Source organism: Monodon monoceros, unplaced genomic scaffold (genome assembly GCF_005190385.1).
Source record: "Monodon monoceros isolate NGI ecotype Baffin Bay Population unplaced genomic scaffold, NGI_Narwhal_1 Super_Scaffold_20, whole genome shotgun sequence".
Classification (NCBI taxonomy): Eukaryota; Metazoa; Chordata; class Mammalia; order Artiodactyla; family Monodontidae; genus Monodon; species Monodon monoceros.
Genome location: NW_021703777.1, coordinates 47,004,824 through 47,011,629, shown reverse-complemented (window position 1 = coordinate 47,011,629; position 6,806 = coordinate 47,004,824).

The window sequence follows — 6,806 nt, the reverse complement described above, 5'->3', positions numbered from 1 at the left end:
TTCAAGTTAGAAAAATCTGTCACATAGAACAGGGTGGCCCTGACCAAGACCTGTCTACAGATGGAGACCCCATTGAGATGTATGCAGAACTTGCCAGGAGGGAGGGGTGAGTCTGGCCTGGTGATCCAGCATCAACATAAGACCCTAAGGCTTTGTGGGAGAAGCTGATTCCAGTACAGTGTGTGGCTGGACCTAGATACCTCTCCAAATCAGGCTCTCTAGCTTTCCTGACAAGCTACTGTAACATAAGGAACCCTGGCCAACTACGTGAGTGTGGACAGAGCCCTATAGAACAAGTATGGGCAAGACCACAGGCTGAACATGCCCTGGGTCAACAAGAGCTCGGCCACAGGATGGATGCCTGCACAAGGTACCGTTCAGGACCTGTATTCAACAAAATAGGCACCATAGGGGTTGGAACAAAAACAAGGCTTGGCAATTTTCCCTTTCTGCTTGGTCTATGAGAATAGCACAGGCCTTTTTTAAACTCAGTAAGCCCTCAGGATTCTGGGACAATTTTAAGGGGTGGTAGGCCATGGGGATGGAGAGTCAAAGGATCAAAAGTGAGCTTCCTGATGCCTGGGTGCTCCGGTGATTAATTTGGAAAACAAAAAAGAGATTTGACTCATTATTTCTATGAAGCTGGTGGAACAGACCGTACTGGCTAAAGTACTGAGGATTTAATGGAATAATGGTGAATATTACCTGTCCTTTACACTTTGATTTTTCATTATCAAGCACCTGGCGGCATCCAGCACACTTAAGTGCTCAAAACATGGGTACTAGTGCCATTACTGGACAAGTAGTAGGGCACCCAAAAAATTGGTTATATTTGAAAGTCCATACCGCTAAAAATTAGGTCAGTACGATTTTCTCAGTTACTCCTCAGTGGCAAATTTAAAAGTTGGACATCTTCCATCTAGGCGCCGAAGCTATGTCACTAGCATTATATAGGGGAAAGGTTACATCAGCTTCAAGGAAATTAATATTCGTCACTTAATAGCTTTGCCTGGCAAAATAATATAGGCTTTTATTCCAGTGACTTTTTAACTACATTTCTCCCATTTTGATTTCAATTCCCTCCCCTGTAGAAAGGAAGTAATGCCTACCTCACAAGCGTCTTATGAGGATCAAATGAGATTATGTTTGTCAGCAACATATAACTGTAAGGCTTTGTCATTATTGTCATTGTCACCCATTCCCTTCTGAGCACACACTCACTTTGTGCTTTGAAAAGATACGCTTTCCACAGTCCATGAAAAATGTGCTTGGAAGCCTGTAAGGGGATAGCTTAAGCCAGACATCTATGCTCCCCTTCTGACTCCTTGGACCCTCTGCCATGTGCAAAATGGAAATGATTTATCTGAATGTTCCATTCGTAAGACACTGGAAAGATTTCATATGAAAGACGCTGTGTGGTGGCATTAGGACATTTTACTTATTCTACTTATCCTTGGAATTCCTGGGAGGCATTACTAAATCTAAATTGATTGTACAAGGCAACCACACTGACAATGTAACCACCAATATTTCCACAGTATGCTACTCAGATGTATAGTAACAAAATTTGCTATGTATGTAATTCAGTAGGATGAATATGAAGTCTTTGATGCATAATCAAATAATCTTGGGCTCTCTGAGGCTGGAATTTTTGTGATAGATTCGTATGGGGTTTTTTGTTAGTGTGTTTGCTTTTTGTTTTTTACGAATTCTTCAAGGGTTTCCTTCCTGCTCTTGCCTTCAAGGTAGAGTTGCCAGATTTGACAAACAAAAAATATAGGACACACATGGTTAAATTTGAACTTCAGATAAATAATAAATAATTTTTAAGCTTTTCTGAAGTGTTGATCACTGATTTCTGTTTTAATCCAAAGCAAATAATTCTCTAAAGTCGTTTTGGTGAAAGAAGAATGACATATTTTAAAGCAGCAAGAAAACTGCATTTTCTACTTAGATCTTTTTCTTAATATAACCTGCAAGTAGAAGAAACTGAATGTTTTTAAACACAGGAGTCAGACAATCAGAACTTCACTTTAGGACAAGAGTTCTAGCACGTAGTATGTACAACAGACGTGGATCAGCAAAACCAGTCAAGATCTCATTGTCCAGGGAAGGAGAGAGGACTGAAACTCAGAGATGGAAATACAAATAGAAAAGGAGGAAATTGCGTGGGAGACACTGGGGTGACGCGTCTACACAGCGAGGGATTAATTAAATGAGGAGGAAAAGAGAAAATTAAATGCCAACCATAATTCTAGAGTTCTAAGTATAGAAGAATAGGTCTCACTCAAGGAAAATAGGGAAATCAAGAGAAAAGGCTGATTTTGAGGACAAAGATTGTAAAATATCTTTAGGACTTGTAGAATTATAAATGTTCCATTAATTAGAACATTAGAGCTAAGGCATGTCTAGAGCTAAGGCATCTAAATCTATATGGGAATATAGAATGCACTAAAGTAACCTTCCAATAAAATCAGAAAACAAGCACATGCTCGCATGCACACACACACACACACACACACACACACACAGCCTCAAACATAACAAAAAATTTATATAATCTTCCTGGCATGACAAGTTCTGATTGTAATTTTACCCATTTAATTACTCTTTCTTCTCAGAAAGGAAAGCAGTCATTAGTATTATGTAATTTGCTTAATCTAACCACTACTTATCAAGTACTGACAGGTCAGTACTGGTTCACCTCCTGGTGATACAGAGATGCACTGCACTGGTTCACCTACTGGTGATACAGAGATGGAGCTCAACGAGGCTCCTGACACCACGGAAAAGGGCAGGTACACAGGTAGATCGGTAGATAATACGGTAGATCGGTTCATGGGGAGGTGAGCGCTAAGAATGAAAATCGAGCAGGATAAGTATTATAGAATGACTGGGTTTCTGGGTTTCTATCTCAGGGGAGATCAAGGAAGGTCCCTCTGATGAGGTAACATTTGAACAAAGACCTGGATAAAGTGAAGAAATGAAATCTGGTGCAAAAGTAGCCCAGGCGAAGTTGCAGCAGCAGCAAAGTCCCTGAGGCCAACAGGTAGAGAGTTTTATGTGTTACACATCTCCTTCCCTGCCCAGCCATGCCACGGCCTTGCGCAGTTTCTCCCCTCACCAACCTCAGGCTCTGGTGTGTGTAGGGCTTTGGGCCCAACGGTATGGGAGTGGATGTCATAAAATCACATCTGTCCAAAAGTTTTGAGTGTCCTTGTATGGTTTTGCTTGGTCCCCACTGTCCCTGCCATCTGTCATCTGAAGCACATGTTGTGGTGGCCACCGCTTCCAGGATGAAAGACCAGTGGGGCACACCTGACCCTGACCCCAGCCTGAAGCAGAGCTGTCCCAACAGTGCACACAGCCATGAGCAAGAGAAAAGTTTTCATTTTAAGCCACTAAGATCTGGGGAGATGGGGGATTATACAGCATAATTGCAGCAGAAATGTGACTGATGCCATGCAACAGATAGGAACTTGAATGTTGGTGGAATAAGTAAAAGCAAGAACGGCTAGAGCAGAATAGGTGGCAGGGAGAATACCTAGGCACAAGGTGAGAAAAATGGTAAATTATAGAAGCCCCTTGGGGCCCTCCCTGTCCCTCCCAGGACCTCTTGTTGATACTAACATTCCCTGTTTTCAAAACAAAAATGTTTTTATCTTTGAGAAGAGGCCACTCAAAGGGGTTCAAGTTTGAAATGTCTTCTAAGTGTGATGGACAGGATTTTAAGGTTTATGTTTTTAAAACATCCTTCTGGAAGCTGTGTGAAGAATAGAATTAAAGGTGACAAGGGTGGAGAGGGTTACCAGGAAGAGATGTTTCGAGTCGTCTAGGCAAGAGACAGTGGTGATTAGACCCTGAGTGCAGCAGTGCAGAGGGGAGATGGGATTCTATTTGCCATGTCTTTGAAGGGTGAGCTGGCCGGACTTGCCGTGTTTTGGAGGTGGAGTTGCCTGTCCAGAGACATGGAGGGGGATTCCCTAGAGTTTGGGTCTGAGTAATTCCCTAGAATATACCCAGCACCTGCCATGTGCTCTGTGGGAGACAAGAAGCATAAGACATAATTTCCATCTACTGAAACCTTACAAAACAACACATAAATTTTGAATTAAAATAGTCTTTGCTTAAGAACAAAAGAAAGTTCGAATCATAATAAATATTGAAGTTTCAAGGAACATGTTGCATAAGAAATAGCACTGCTTATATATACAGTACATACACGGATTGTACGCCTGTATTCGTGCTCCGCACACACACAGGACTTTAACCATGATTTATAATTAGCTGAAGGAGTACAGACACTCTGAGTCCTGTATGAATTGCCAGTGACATTCTAATTTGAATAAGGACGTGTAGTAGCAGGAGCTAACAGGAAAGGACAAGTGGAAAAGAGTTTACAGGGAATTTGCTGATGTATTCAGACAAGCAGGAAGTTAAGCACGGCTTTAAGGTTTTAAGTAAGGCTGCCGGGGAAAAGATGCGCTCTAAGGAAAAGAGAGAGAGAGAAGCCAGTTGGTGGAGGGAGGTAAAGTTGGGTTTTAGAAGTGTCATGTTCAAGGTAACAGCAGAGTGTTCTGTGGAAATGAGAAGCAGTGCCTGAGAGAAAAGACTGGAATAATAATGGTAATCACCCGCTAACACTTTCTGAGCACTTACTTGTTGCTTGGCACTGTCTAAGCACTTTACATGTATTATCTTATTTGACCCACATAAAACCCTTAAAAGCCAGATTCCAGTGAGGAAACTGGCTGGGAGAGTCACTCAGCTTCCCAGGTAGCACGACCAGGCTGTGGAGCCAGCCAATCTGGTTCCAGAGCAGATACTGTGCTGTGGAGGCCAGAGGGAGGGGACAGGTGTAGAGAGCTTTATGAATTAAATATATCCTCGGCACCTCCTTGAGTCACACTCAGACTGGTTTTCATTAGCACTGCTGCAGGATATCTGCTTCAGGCTCGTCTTTCCTCCCCATCCAGGCTTTTAAACTCCTGGAGAAACCCCATGGTTTTGTTCCTCCCCTTCACTGATCAGTGCGGTGTTGGATATCTTCATTCTTTCATTCATGCAACAAATTTGCATTGGGCATCAGTGACGGACCAGGCACTGTGCTAGGAGAGGGGGCAGATCCAAAGGACGACCAGGATCTTTACCCTTGAAGAGACACCCCCTAGTAGAAAAGAGAGAGATGTGAGCTTGTCGTTATAGTGCAGCACGATGACAACTGTAGCCCAGGTGAAGTGCTGTGGCCTCCATTAGGTACTCAGAAAAGCAAGAGGTGCTTTTGTTCTCTTTGACCAGATACTAGAAGAGTCATTAATTTCTGAGGACTGTCATCATGAATTACCACAGATGGGTGGCTTAAAGCAACACGGATTCATTCTCTCACATTCAGGAGGCCAGAAGTCTGAGATCAAGGTGACAGCAGGGCCTCCAAAGGCTCTAAGCAGACCCTTCCTTGCTTCTTCCAGCTTCTGGTAGCTTCTGAATTCCCTTGGCTTGTGGTAGCATCACTCCAATCTCTGCCTCCATCTTCACATGGCCTTCTCTGTGTGTCCTCCAAGGAGAGGACGTTTTATAAGGACATCAGTCACTGGATTTAGGGTCCACTCAAAATCCTGGATGGTTTCTTCTCCAGGTTCTTAACTAATTACATTTGTAAAGACCCTATTTCCAAACAAGTTCACATCCCAGAAAAGACAGTCTCTTCGATAAGTGGTGCTGGGAAAACTGGACAGCTACCTGTTAAAGAATGAAATTAGAACACTCCCTAACACCATACACAAAAATAAACTCAAAATGAGTTAGAGACCTAAATGTAAGGCCAGACACTATAAAACTCTTAGAGGAAAACATAGGGAGAACACTCTTTGACATAAATCACAGCAAGATATTTTTTGATCCACCTCTTAGAGTAATGGAAATAAAAACAAAAGTAAACAAATGGGACCTAACAAAACTTAAAAGCTTTTGCAAAGCAAAGGAAACTACAAACAAGACGAAAAGACAGCCCTCAGAATGGGAGAAAGTATTTGCAAGCGAATCAACGGACAAAGGATTAATCTCCAAAATATATTAACAGCTCATGCAGCTCAATATTAAAAAAACAAACAACCTTATCCAAAAATGGGCAGAAGACCTAAATAGGCATTTCTCCAAAGAAGACATACAGATGGCCAAGAAGCATGTGAAAAGCTGCTCAACATCACTAATTATTAGAGAAATGCAAATCAAAACTACCATGAGGTATCACCTCGCACCAGTTAGAATGGCCATCATCAGAAAATCTACAAACAACAAATCCTGGAGAGGGTGTGGAGAAAAGGGAACACTCTTGCACTGTCAGTGGGAATGTAAATTGATACAGTCGCTATGGAGAACAGTATGGAGGTTCCTTAAAAAACTAAAAATAGAATTACCATATGACACAGCAATCCCACTACTGGGCATATTCCCAGAGAAAACCATAACTCAAAAAGACACATGCACCCCAATGTTCATTGCAGCACTGTTTACAATAGCCAGGTGATGAAAGCAGCCTAAATGCCCATCAACAGACAAATGGATAAAGAAGATGTGGTACATATATACAATGGATATCACTCAGCCATAAAAAGGAACGAAATTGGGTCATTTGGTGAGTCGTGGATGGATCTAGAGACTGTCATACAGAGTGAAGTAAGTCAGAAAGAGAAAAACAAATATCGTATATTAACGCATATATGTGGAACCTAGAAAAATGGTACAGATGAACCGGTTTGCAGGGCAGAGATAGAGATACAGATGTAGAGAACAAATGTATGGACACC